The following is a 14385-nucleotide window of genomic DNA, read 5'->3' as shown; positions in this document are numbered from 1 at the left end:
CAAGGAAAAGCACACCATTAAAACAATACGGTTGATTCTGAAAGCTCTTCAAGATTCTGGTAGTTGGAACCAGGATAAAAATAGGGAAATTGGGGCCACAAAAATATATCAGGGAGGAAGGGAGGATGGCGAGCAGGGTCTGAGGAACAGTGAGTGGGCCATGAAGACTGACTCAGTTCTTGCTGGAGTGCTGTGTGGATTGAGGGAGGGGACCCCAGCTGGGGTTTCCTCCTTGGCTTTTGGATGGATGGTTACACGCTGGGTGCTTCTTCTTATTCCCTGTTCATTTGATTCTAAATAAGTTATCTTCCATTGGTGGATTGAATGATAAAAGATGATGTTTGGTCTGTTAAATTTAATCAAGGTTTAATAGATGAAAGTTTGGACTCAAGAGCTCTTAATATCTTTTTTAACCCTATGATGTAATGCTGAAGAAATTACTCTCAAATCTGGATAGTATCTCCTGGGAGCTCTTTAAAATTGGATGTATCCTTGAGTTCTCGTCTAAGGCTGAAAGATATAACCATGGGGCAGTGCTGGAAACAAGAATGTTTGGAAGAAAGACTGACAGACCAACTCTTGTGAAAAGGCTTTGGGCAGCCAGACCTGAACTTGTACATATGATCAACAGTGCCGTTTAGAGCTTCCTCCAAGAGGTACAGAAGACTAGGGCTGATGCCATTCTCCCACAGAAAGAATAATGGAAAGCCATTCTTTGTATTCTCCTGGGCAGTCATGAGTCTTTATCTTCTAAGATTGAAAGTGATTTTTGTAAACCAGGGTAATTGGGCCGGGTCATATATTTCTGCATTTAAAGACGGTGAGATAACGTACTGAGGCAGCATTTCAAACTGGTATTGTGACCATATCGTCAGAGTTAATGGACAGCTTCCTAGCATGGTCATGTGAAGGGTAGTTACTGGGATATGTGAGTCTTAACTTTATGTTTATTTAAACTGTTGATTACCTGTGTCTTAAGTACTTTGTGGTGGCTCTTCATCATATCCTAGACCCACATGAGAGGACAGAAACCCTCTATCACCTTCCTCAGCACCCTAGAGACCACTTAATGTTGAGCCTTTTTTTTTTTTCTTTTTTTTTTTTAATTGATGTAATTAAATGAATGTTGAGCCTTTTAATTGCCTCTATTTACATCCAAATTTAGCTCGTACCTGTTTTTCTCTCTTGGTCTTAAAGAGTTTTAACAGATAATCCACCACCATCAACTTGTTGCGTCTTTCTCCAATTCCTTGTATCTTTAGGGTAATACTATGGGTCATTAGCAGCAAGTCTCTGGAAGAATGAAAGTTGTCAGGTGCCATTGAGTTGGTTCCGACTCATAGCAACCCTGTGTACAACAGAATGGAACACCACACCATCCTCACAGTCGTTACGTTGAACCCATTGTTGCAGCCACTGTGTCCAATCCATCTCATTGAGGGTCTTCCTCTTTTGCTGACCCTCTACTTTTCCAAGCATGATGTCCTTCTTCAGGAACTGATCCCTCCTGATAACATGTCCAAGTATGTGAGACGTAGTCTCGCCATCCTTGCGTCTAAGGAGCGTTCTGGTTGTACTTCTTCCAAGATAGATTTGTTCTTTTGGCAGGCCATGGTATATTCAGTATTTGCCAGCTTTCACATGCATATGAGGTGATTGAAAACACCATGCCTTGGGTCTGTCGCACGGTAGTCTTCAAGGTGACAGCTTTGCTTTTCAACACTTTAAAGAGGTCTTTTGCAGAATGAAAGTGGTGGCCCTGTAATTGCATTTTTATTAAATCCAGCTTTGCCCTTAGCCTAATTTCCTTCTGGCCGTTCAGGATGTCCTGTCTTCAGTCTCCATCAGTGAAGAAAAAAGCATTGCCACTAGAGGGAGCTGTTGGTCATTCATCAGGTGTCTCTGCTGGGGCTAGCGTTGGCCCTAGGAGCCTGTGTCAGACTTTCTCAGGCCATTCGGAGATCCTGCTGACTTGCTCTGGGGTCAGCTCCAGGGTGTGCCTGGTCAGACCTATAGTGGCGCCATGCTCCCTGGATGTCTGACCCTTTGATTGTCAATGTTGATAGTTTGGGTATCGAAGAAAGGATGGAATTGGTCCTTTATTCATTTCTCCAGTCTCTTATGGTTCAAAATGGGTGATAAAGAGTTCTACATTGGATTATTCTTTACAAAAACTTAATCCTTTATGTGTGTGGTTGCCAAAGTAGTTGTTGCTGTTAGTTACCGTCAGTTCTGACTCAGCGACCCAACGTGTGCAGAGTAGAACTGCTCTATAGGGAGTGAACAAGACTGACCTTGGAAGCAGATCACTGGGCCTTTCTCCCCAGATGCTGCTGGATGGGTTCAAACTACCAACCTTTCAGCTAGTAGCTGAGTTCTTAACTGCGCCACCCAGGGACTTCTAAAGTAGTACCTGCTGTTTTTTAAAAAATTACATAAATATATGGCTTAGAAAGTGAAAACTTTTTTTTTTTCTTTGAGAGATATTAACAGAAGGTTTTCTTTTTTTCCTTCATTTTATATGGTTTGGAAATGAGCTGAAATTCCCTAAGAAAATGTTCTTTTTCGTTTGTGAGATGGCAACCTGAAGCCAAAGGCTGAATTTTCTCAGCAGCTTTTTTTGTTTGTTTGTTTATTCTTGTAGTTTAAATGAAGTTTGCGTTTCAAATTAGTCTCACATACAAAAATTTATACATACATTCTTATGTGACCCTAATTGTCTCCCCGTACTGTGACATCACACTCCTCCTTTCCGCCCGATTCCCCATGTCCATTCAACCAGCTCCTAACGAAAGTGAAAACTTTTACTTGCCTATATTTAAGGTTCCTTACGATCAGTTCTTTTAAAGAGATCCATTTATAGGAAAGGTAGGTATGAAAATAAACGAGAAGATTCTCAAATTCTAGGATTTGTTTTATTTTCATCAGCGAAGATAGTTCAGTTGTTCCATCTCTCAGACGTTTCAACCTTTTTGGAAGCAGAGACTCAATATATTCTCTGCAGCCATGGCTTGGAGTTGATGTTAGAAAGGGGGGCAATATTTGAGCAGAGGATTCCCATGTCCTCCATCTGGACCCCCTCCCTAGGCAGGTAGTTAGCCTGCCAGACACTCGGGTTTTTGCTCACTAGACAGGTTGTGAGGGTCAAACGAGAGCATGTGAACTGGACATGGGCAAGGGGTTCTTTTTGTAGTACCAGATCGTGACTTCTTTTAATTGTCTAATTGATAGGGTTTTTTTTAGGTTTAGATGGCAATACGGTGATAAGACAGCAGGCTTTGATAGTAGAGCTCTGAGTTCAAATTCTGGCTCTGCCGTTTTCTAGCAGTGTAACTGAGGAAGATATTTAAGTTCACTGAGCCTGCTTGCTGCCTTTTAAGATGAGATGATAGTTCTTCCCTTAAGACAGGACTTCCCCCTTAAGACAGGACTGTAAAAGGTTTAGCACAGTCTGGCACATGGCAGCTATCGGTGTGCGGTTTGTCTCTGATTAGATTGTAAACTAGAAGGCAGGCCCCAGTTGTAATCCTCACAGCCATGTTTGAATGATGCACAAACTGGATGTTTGAAGCTACAGCCGCCCCTTCTGCCCGCCTTCCTCCAGGTAGCATTACCTTAAAGCTATTGTCGTGCACCAGTGTCCTGTTTTTATTCAAAGAGCTCTAAGGAAGCAGATTCCATGGCCTCCATTGAATGCACTCATTCCAGGGGGGTTTTCTTAAACCCACATAGATTTTTGAATTTTATAAGTAAATTGCATGTAGAACATTATCTTTAAGTCCACCACCATATAGATAATCGCGGTTAATGCTGTGGTGCTATCTCATCTGGTATTTTTCTATGCATATGTGTGTGCGTATATGTTTTGTGTTTTTTATACGTGTGGTTTTCCATCCAGTGTTTTTCATTTGACATACAAACTTCTGTATCATTAAATATTTTTGAAACATAAATTCAACTTCTGTGTAATTTTATTATGTAACTAGATCATTTTATTCCAGAAAAGTACTTAAATGCTTAGAAATTATGGCAAAAATATTTAGGGAAAAAACGCTGAAAAGGGGTTAATAAAATCTGGATGCCAGAAGGGAGGAAAACTTAGGAAACTCCAGCAAATGTTTGTGCCTCCTTTCCATTTCAGTGTTGAGTGCAGTGGGAATTTAACTTTTTCTGCTTGAGCCCAAGTAAACTTAAGAGGATGTGTGCCCTTTCTGGACTGTATATTAGAAGGAAAGAGGATTTTGCTTCTTGAGGAACTCAAAAAAAAAGAAAGCAAGAAGCCTGGGGTCTACCTCTGCTCTGCTCTTGGGGCTTCTTCTCATGGCTGGCTTGGCAGAAAGAAGAACCTTGGCTGACAAGCTGAGCCTGAATGGTGGCTAAAATAAATGTGGGGGCCATCTGTGCAGTAAGGGGGAAAATGCTCACGTGACGCTCTAGGCCTCTGCAGAAAGACCTTCCTAAGTTAAATATTTCCAAGACTTTGCGAGGAAAAAGCAGGGTAGTGGGCGGGCTGGGGGAGCAGTCTGCGAGGAGACACACTTTGAGTTGGGGAGGGGGAACAGGTCTGATCTGGTAATGCCGCAAGCTGAGTAAGCGAGATCTGGGCATCAACAAATAGAGCTGAGCTGGGCAGAGAATGTGTTGGTCTCGGAAGCCAAGAGTTGCTATGGCAACTGGCCCTGGTGCTGCTCTGGCGCTCATCAGACTGAGGCTCAGGTTTTTCTAAGGGTTTGAAACTTGCTCGGGTCTGAGCTGTGAACCTTTCCCTGGCAGGGGGAAGCCACCAAACTTGGAGGCCTTCCTCCTAGCCAGGAGGTCCAGCAGAGGGGCTACTGCTGGCCTACAGGTCTTTGGGGCATTGTTTCTGGGAAAAGAGGGAAAGCACACACCAAGGCAGCCAGCAGTGCGAGAAGTCTTCCAGGGAGCAAATGGGCACTTGGGAATGGAAAATCCAAAGGAAAAAAAGCCCCTGCCAGCAAGGAAACCCAATGAGTGCTGTGGTTGCGTGGCCCATACGTTGAAATCTACAGCTCCCGGGGGGCCTGTGTTGGAGGGGAGCACATTGCTCCGTGGTTTTCTGTTCAGCTGGAGAAATTAGAAGTGGAGCTACGTCCGGGAGAAGCCCTCAATGTTTGCACTGCCACTGGGCAGAGAGGGACGGACACCCGTGTGCCTGACCAAAGGCCCTTGGTGTTGGCATGTGGCTCAGGGCTGGGCCAGGCACCACCACCCAAGGTCACACATGACTTCAGTCCTGACAAAATACGGGTCTCCACCTCGAAGCTGGCTTGGACTGCGCACGGGCACCGGTGAGTGTTTTCTTTCTCTCTTGTCCAGAAAGGAGGGCTGAAGACAGAGAAGAGGGGGCTTTGCGGGTCTTGGAGGGGTTACTAAGACCCTACACTCCCGAGTTGGCTGATAATTAGTCTAGGCCCTTTAAGACCCTGTAAGCCTACTCCTAGGAGTCCCTGGGTGGCGGAAATGGTTAAGTGCTTGGCTACCAGTGGAAAGATTAGTGGCTCAAATCTACGCAGAGATACCTCAGAACAAAGGCCTAGCGATCTACTTCTGAAAAATCAGTTACTGAAAACCTTATGAAGCACAGTTCTACTCTGACACACATGGGGTCACCGTGAGTTAGAAACATTGGCAACTGATTTTTGTTGTTTTTTAAGCCACCTTCTGCATGCTAGGTATGTGCAGCCTGTGTGTCCTCATTGATCGGTGAGTTAATGAATTAAGAGCGTGGAGGTCAGGGGCCTCCAGTCCAGCAGGCTTCAGCCATGAGCTCTGATCTGTGGACAGAGATAATGTACTGTTTGCTAAGAGGGCAGAGGGAAGAGGCCTTCAGTTTCAGGCCCCCAACTCCTGAAAGAAGAAAGGGCAGGACCGTTTCTTAAAGGTTGCTCTCGTATGGAGCTGATTTGCTGCTGCCAGGGGGAGCTGGGATGGCAGTGGCAGTGCCAGTTCTCCAGTTTTCTCTTCTCTGAGGTGGAAGGTGGGAGGAAGGTGCCCAAGACCCTTCAAGCAATCACACTGCGCGCATTTAAGTATGTTCCCATTGCCGGGATGGTCTGGAATAGGTTCCCACCCTTGCCTTTGTAGCTTTCTCAGGGAAGGTCATGAAATTCCCCCTAAACCATCACTATTTTTAAATCTGCTTCCAATATATACCATGACACATTGGGTGTCCTGTTCATGGAATCAAATAACATTCCAACACCCCAGAGTTGGAGCCCTGGGCTGGGAAATATCCCATTCCTGGCCAAAAAGGAATGACCTGGGGCTGAGTTGGCCACCCCTCTGATTGTACTCAGATAGAGCCCCATTCCAACCTTCATCTGCCCCCACCCCCGCTGTGGCTGACCTAAGATGGATTCATGAAGCAGACAGTGAGTCACAGAGCAATCGTCTCAACACCCACACGGGCCCTCAGTGCAGGTAATCCCCTTCCTAGGAAGTAGTCTGAGCTTCAGACTCTCCCTCTGGCTCACCCCCACAAGCAAAGCTTACCTGTGCTGTCTGCTGGGGGTGACCAGGTAATCGAAATTTATTGGAGTGACCCACATCGTGTAGAAGGGTATGAGCATTTTGCATTTTAGTAGATATTTCCAGATTGCCATCCAGGAAGTAGTACCAGTTATTTTCCCATTGGCCGAGTATTTTGGCCCTTTATATACATACTCTGTCCGGTCATCAACTTCCATGAACCTGTCTCTGACATATAAGGGTGAGTGGCTGGGCAGGTGTCCCCTTACTTGGTCTTCAGGCATTTTTCTGCCCACTCCCATTACTGAAACGCTGTGGCGCTTGGCAGAAGTGCAATGGCAGCTGCAACAGGATCTGATGGCATCCCTCTAGGACCTCCTAGGGTGGAGGGCATCAAGGGCATGGCAAGCATAGTTTTGTTATCTTTCTTGTTAGTTTTCCCACTTCAAAGGACCCTCTTATATTGAAAGTTGTTAATAATACAGCTTACAGAGGCAACAGACCTATGTTGAATCACAGCTCTCCTACTAACTAGCTGTATGACCTTAGGCAAATCACTCTAGTTTTCTGAGCTTCAATTTCATTATCTTTAAAATGGATGCAATAGTATCTACTGCTCATGGTTATTGTGGAGCTCAGGAGTGGGAATGTTTCAATCTGTGTTGGATAATTCCAGTATTACAAGTTTTTGTGGATCTATTTCTGTTGCCATTGTTTTTGTTGATTTTCAGTCATAAGGTCTTATTTATTTGTATGCCTAGTTATCTTTGACTATGTGTTGAACATTGTATTTCAAAAATTATTTGTAGGAAAAATTTGAAGCCTATGATGATAGATATTCGTGTGCTTCTGTGATATGCCTGGAGACACTATTAGTCTGGGACAACCTTAATCCAGATTCAAGGCTTGACCTTTCCTGGACTTTGACTTTTGCTCCCTTATCCCTACTGTTGTTGTTAGGGGCGTTGAGTTGGTTCCAACTCATAGCGACCCCATGAACAACAGAACAAAACACTCGTCTGCACTGCACCATCCTCACAATCGTTGCTATGTTTGAGCCCATTGTTGCAGCCACTGTGTAAATCCATCTCCTTGAGGGTCTTCCTCTTTTTCGATGACCCTCTACTTTACCAAGGATGATGTCCTTCTCCAGGGACTGGTCCCTCCTGATAACATGTCCAAAGAACGTGAGATGAAGTCTCGCCATCCTCACTTCTAAAGAGCATTCTGGCTGTACTTCTTGCAAGACAGATTTGTTTGTTCTTCTGGCAGTCTGTGGTATCTTCAATAATCTTTGCCAACACCATAATTCAAAGCATCACTTCTTCTTCAGTCTTCCTTAGTCATTGTCCAGCTTTTGCATGCATATGTGGCAATTGAAAATACCATGGCTTGGGTCAGACACACCTTAGTCCTCAAAGGCCATTAAAAGAGAAACTCAGTTTCTTAACTCTTCCTTCAGAATACATAAGTACCCTTAAGGCAAAAGCAGCTGGGTTTACCCTCTTAGGTTCTCCTCTTCTACATTTTGGCTTGTTTAATGTTTTAAAGGTTTAAAAAAAAAATTTTCATCCAGCTTCTTTGTTAGTCCTAAGTGAGAGTGTTGGCTGTCTAGTCCACCACTGTAGGAAGCAGACCCCCCAATGAATGATTTGAATGTTCAAAACATTTATCACATTGCCTATTTGTAGCTATTGCTGTTAGATCCAAAATTTTGGTGCGATTTTTAGGGTATGTGAAACTAACATTTATTAGACTCATAATGAGACAGAACAGAGGCTTTCTGAGGGTGACTTGGAGGCCCAGCAGGATCAGAAAATCCCTGCTCTCCCCTAGTTTTTTTCCCCAAGTTCCTAAGCTCCTCCCACTTCATCCATAATTACTTCCATTATAATAGCCTTTTAAAATCTAAGTCAAATCATGTCTGTCTTCTGTTCAAGACCTCCAATGACTCCGGTCTCAGATTAAAAACCAAACTCCTCACAGGCCTTACAAGCCCTGGTGCCCTGTCACTTCTCTGATTTGTCTTTTTCCTTTTGTTCACCCTGCTCCAGCCACTCTGGCCTCCAGAAGTTTCCCTTGCTGGGGTGGCCACCTCATCCTGGTTTGAAAACCCAAAGTCCTCCATTTGGAACCCCCTCAGTCCTGGGCAAATGGGTACAGTTGGTCACCTAAACTCAAATACAAAACATGCCCCTGCCTCAGGGCCTTTGCATTTGCTGTTTTTTCAGCCTGAAAACTCTTCTCCAGATATATGCATGTCCAGCTCTTTCACTTTATCCAGTCTCTGCTTAGAGTCACCTTCCTCAGAGGGGAAGTATCACACACGTGCACACACACACAAGTACACATGCTGTCACCCTCTGTCCTTGTAACCTACTTTATTTTTCTTGAAGTGTAAATGAACTGGACTGAGGCCAAACATCTCCAGGACCGTGAGGCTTTCAGGCACCAGTGTTCACCACAATGCTGAGACAGGCTGGGACCCAGCAGCTGCTCTGCCCAGAAATTGCCTCTATAGGCTGGGCCTGAGCCCTGGGCTTGGGGGAAGAAGGGGCCCTTGGAGTCAAGCGTCCCCATGGCCAACAGGGAGATGAAGCCTGTCTGACACATCCTGGGTCTCTGCTGGGGTTGTCCGGGGGGCTGCAAAGATAGTTTCCAAGCATCGGGACCGGTGTTCCAACAATGAGATGGATATTTTGAAATTCCAGCTGTCCCGGAAGTCTGGCCTGTCTTTTCTGTGGTCAGGAGCCTGGCCCAGAAGCCTTTGTTCCTTGGACTGACTTGGCCTTCGAGAGGGCCCAGCCCCTTAGTCTGTCTGGCCAGGTTTAAATGTCTGCAGTGGCCAGAGCCCAGCAGCGAGACTGGAATGTGGCCATCCCGCCATGACCACAGGCAGCCTCAGGTCCTTCCTCTTCCCAACCCCAGGCAGAAAAGTCCATGCGCCCGGCAGACAGAGTGCCTGGGGCAGACAGCAGCAATGTTCCTACCTGCCATGGGGCCATCAGCTCCTCTAAGCGTGTGACTGGAGAGCTGGCCCCAGGTTGGGTGTCCAGACCTGTGGGCTGCCTGCTGAGCCGGGGTCACCCTTGAGTCCTGCCACCTTCACCTGTGAGAGTAAGGCGAGACACTTGATTCAAGTTCAAATCAGCAAACATTTCCCTGGCACCTGCTTTGGGCCAGACTGGACCCGGACCCTGGCTTCTGGAGAGAACCAGGCCAATGGCTGCCCTCAAGGGGCTCCAGGTCTGGACGGGCCAGTGGGGTCGTCTCAGTTGACTCAACGCCTGGAACAGAGGCAGGGTCAAAGGCGGCCCAGCAGCTGGCAGGAGGAGCCCTCGATTCTGCCAGGGAGAAGTGGGTGGGGGATCCTTGAGGGTCCAAGCCGCCAGGCCAGGGAGTGTGGCCTACCCTGTAGGTGATGGGGAGCAGGCTTTTAAAGTAGTGACATCTTCAGACTTGCCTTCTGTTGCTATTGCTGTTGTTAGCTGTTGTTTGTGGAGCCCCCACCTCATGCTGGTGCTTTTCTGGATTAATCATTTAATCCCCACTGTCCCCCTATGGAGGAGCCCTGGTGGCGCAGTGTTTAAGAGCTCAGCTGCTAACCGAAAGGTCAGCAGTTTGAACCTGCCAGCCACTCCATGGGAGAAAGATGTGACAGTCTGCTTCCGTAAAGATTACAGCCTTGGAAACTCTTTAGGGGAAGTTCTACTCTGTCCTATAGGGTCGCTGTGAGTTGGAATCAAGTCAATGGCAACAGGTTTGGTTTGGTTTGGTCCCCCCGTGAGGTAGCTACTGTGAGCACCCTGGTCTACAAATAAAGGAACTGAGGCCCGGAGAGGTTAAGCAACTTTCCCAAGGTGACACAGCCAGCAAGAGATGGACCCAGGATTTGAACCCGCGTACCCTGGCTGCATTCCAGAGGCTAGCTCAGGGGGACAGGAGTGGGGCAGGGAGCCCAGGCACAGTGCTGGCCTGAGTCTGGGCCAGGGCCAGGACAGGGGGCCGATGGAACCGAGAGATGTTCCAGAAGGGTGTGGGCAGCTGGTTCGTGCTGTGTGGTGGGGATAAGCGAGGGCCGGCCTGACCTGACTAGACACTGGACAATGAAAGGCTCTCCTACCCCATCGCCTCTAGAGAGCCAGCCTCCTGGGTCTGAGAGGCTGTAGTCTGACTGCTCCCTACACCCAGGGAGCCCGGGGAGGGACCCACCTTCCTGGGCACGTGGCCATTGGGCTCCAAGGTCAGGGCGGATTATCCAAGCCTGAGGGGCTCCCAGAATCCTGAGACATGAGATGTGTCTGGGAAAGGGAGGAACCCAGGAATCAGGTTACCTGGGATGGGCCCATCTGAGCCCATGTGGTCCCTGGGCTCAGGCTGCCGAGCAGCAATGAGGCAAGAAGAGCCATTGACTGTGCCCTGAGGTGGACCTTGCTCTGGGATGGACCTCACGCTGGGGTGGACCACGCTGGGCACATGGAACTTGAATATCTTGGCTATGGAAGCAGCAGAGGGTGGGAACGGAGGGTGGCAGAGAGACTCAGCGACAGACCTCCACCATGTGAATCCCAACCCCTCCTGCTCCAGGCTGACCTGGGCAGGTCTCTAGGCCCTCTGAGCCTCAGCTTCCCCCTCTGTAAAATGGGGTAGTAGTAATTCAATTACAGGATCATTAAGCTCTTGGTCCAGAGCCTGGCACAGAGGGGGACTTAGCAAACGGCAGTGTCCCTACTGTATGCCCAACCATGAGCTGGAAAAAAAGGGTGGAGTTGGGGTCCCCCACCCAAGTATCCCATAGCCCAAAAGTCTCTGCTTTTGAGGAGATTTATGGGGAGATGGTCTGTGTGCAAGCACATGGAAGAGAGCAATAAAGGCCGCTGGCCCTGATCCCAGGGCCCAGCCTCTCCTGGGCCTGGCACCGGGCTCTCTGCCCAGCAGAATTCTCCCACCTCTCCACTCCCTGTGCCATGGGGACAAGTTACCAGGGGCAGCCTGTGGACAAGCAGCCTGCGGAGCCCACTCTGGGGGTAGAGGAGAAACCCCCCAGGGTGCTTCCAGCCTTGGTCCTGGGTGCTGCGAACCCCACCCCTGGGCCCTATGGCCCCCGGCTCTCTTTCACCTGTCTTGGTCCCAGACCCTGGGGCACTGAGGGCTGGAAAAAGAGCTGTCAGGGCAGCGCAGGAGTCTGAGGACCCCTCCAAGACCCCTCCTGGTCCTGAGTGCAGCCAGTCTAGTCGGCGGTGGACTGCGAGAGCCGTGGGCGCCCCGCCAGCTCCATTCAAATGTTTTCTCTCAGGCCTGCCAAGCTCCAGGCTGGGCCGTTCAACCCAGGGCATCTCATTCCATCACCCTGAGTCAGGGGCTTCTCAGGACTATCCCCATTTTACAGAGGAAAGCTGAGGTTCAATGAGTCAGTTCCCCTCCTTGGTGTGGGCGATTGCTCCTCTGTGGTTTAGCTGGAACTACCCCTCAGAGCACCTCAGAGGCATCGGGGGCCAGGGTCTGGGATGGGGGCCTGGTTGAAGCTTGAGGGATGAACTGGCTAACAGCCAGGTGGCTGCGGCCACTTCCAGCAACATCTTCCTATCTGAAGGACCCACAGACAGCCCAGGTTTCAGACACACAGGTTTGGCATTCAGAAAATTTTAATTTGAAGGGGAGGGGTCTGGGCCGCCCACACCAGGCCTCCTGCACGATGCCTGCTGGGGGTGGGGAGGATTGGCCTCCAGCCACCGTAGACACCCACCAGGTGTCACCACTGGGCATTGGTCCGGGGGTCCTTGGCCCGTACCCCAGCGGGTTGGGGTAGATTCTTCTCTTTAGCTGGAACCAGGGGTCCGGTGAGGTGGAAGAGGGGACAGGTCTCCTCTCAGCCCAGGCCAGGGGGGCAGAGGCAGGATAGCTGGAGGGTTGGGTGGCTAGTGCCCACCCCACTGGGTTACGTAACGCGCCTCTGTCTGGCTGGCAGGATTAATTCCTAACAGCCTCTGCCACCAACCTGGCATGCTAACCCACAGGGCCGCCTGCAGAGCCGCCGCTTCTCACGCGACCGGCCAACAGGGCCAGCTCCATTCCTGGCCCCTACCCACCCACCCACACAGCTGGCTCTCCTGGGTGGCCCAGGGGGTCCAGACAGGCCTCCGCAGACTCTGCAAAGAGGAGGAGGGGAGGTGGTCACCCACTCCTGGGGGCTCAGGAGGCCATGGATGGTCATCGTGGTCCTTGCCTGGGGAGGGGAGAGGCAGGGCCCCTCGGCAGGATGAAGGGACCCCCAGGCCCTCACCATCATGAACACTTCCTCCCAAGAAGCGAGTGTGTGCCACCTGCAGGCGCCATGCTGACCCTGCTGTGCAGGATCTTGAGGAGACTGCCCTCGGGTAGGCGGGGGAGGGTCTTGTTAACCCATTTCACAGATATGGAATTGGAGGCTTCAAGAAGTGCCCAAAGTGCCCAGCTGTGAGGGCAGAGGCAGGAATATGAACCAAGTCTGACCCCTTAGATGTTGCCCCCAGGGAGCTAGACAGTGGAAGAGAGGCCCCAGGCTGGCTGAGGCGGATAGGGCATCAAGGGGGCCCAAGGACTCCCAGCCTTGGAGTTCAGCCAGAAGGTGCCCCCAGGGGCCAAGGTCTCTTGTCACCATGGCTTCCTGGGAGGCATGGTGTTGATGGTCGGCCTGGGGCCCATGGCAGCTCATACCACCTGCTCCTCTTCCTCTTTTGGCCCCTTACTCAGCAGGACCCTGTGTGCTGCCTGCTCAGGCCTCATGTGGTACTTCCGCTGTCCAGGAAACAGCTGTGGTTCACATAAGGCTCGACTCCCTCCAAGGCCAGGGCCACTGCTGGGTGTCCGACGTAGGAGCCCAGTCCCAGCTCCTTGTACCTCTGTCCAGCCTCAGCCAGAGGGTGCTTGCCAGAGACCTGGAGCTGGAGGTGGGACGAAAGGCAAACCTCTGGGTCTCCCCTGACTCCACTGGGGCTCCCTGCCCTGAGGGGCTGCTGGAGAGGAGGGTGCCATTGGTCTCTGCTCCCCTTGGATATTCCCATTCAGAGGTGGTGGGTTCCTGGAGTCACACAAGGTAGGCGGGGGCTGCAAAGATTGGGTTCCAGCTCTGAGCTGCCCTATTCTCCCCAGTTCTTGGGCTCCCATCTGTCCCTGCTGGGGTTTCCCAGGACGCTTCATCTGCTCACTCAGTGCCACTGTGGCGGGCAGTGGCTCTGGGATTCAGACCCCAATGCCCCTTCTGCCTAGCTCTGTGGGTGGCCCTGGACAAGTTCCAACCCCTGGTCTCAGCTTCTCCCTCTCCGTCTTGGGGATGACAGTACCTGACTCGTGGGATGACATGAGCACAAAGTGGGATAATGTATAGGTGCTGCACACGGCACTGGGCCCCTGACAAGGGCAGCTGTCCTCATTACTCTGTGTACTACACTGGGGACACAGCAGAAGGCAAGACAGACTTGCCCTCCCAGCCCAGCTGTCTCAGAGACATGAAGCTGAATCCTTGGATGTTTTGTTTTCTCCAACCTGTTGCCACCGAGTTGATTCTGACCCATGGCTGCCCATATGTGTCAGAATAGAACTCCTCCATAGGGTTTTCTCAGCTATAATCTTTACAGAAGTTGATCTCTATAATCTTTACAGAAGTTGATCTCCAGGCTTTTCTGTTGTGGTGCTGCTGGGTGGGTTTGAACCGCAACCTTTTTGATAGTAGCCAAGAGCAGACTATCTGTGCCACTGAGGGAACTTTCTGTTTTTCTCCAGTCCCTAGTAAAAGGCCCAAGTGTGTTCACCTGCTCCTGCTGCCTTACGGGGACCCTTGAGCACCACAGAGCTGTTTCATCAGCCTTGGAGGAGCCTGCTCGGGCCCACTGGGGCTGCCTCCTGCCCTCCTGCCTG

This window comes from Trichechus manatus, unplaced genomic scaffold (genome assembly GCF_000243295.1).
Source record: "Trichechus manatus latirostris isolate Lorelei unplaced genomic scaffold, TriManLat1.0 scaffold00133, whole genome shotgun sequence".
Classification (NCBI taxonomy): Eukaryota; Metazoa; Chordata; class Mammalia; order Sirenia; family Trichechidae; genus Trichechus; species Trichechus manatus.
Note: the sequence above shows the minus strand (reverse complement) of the source record.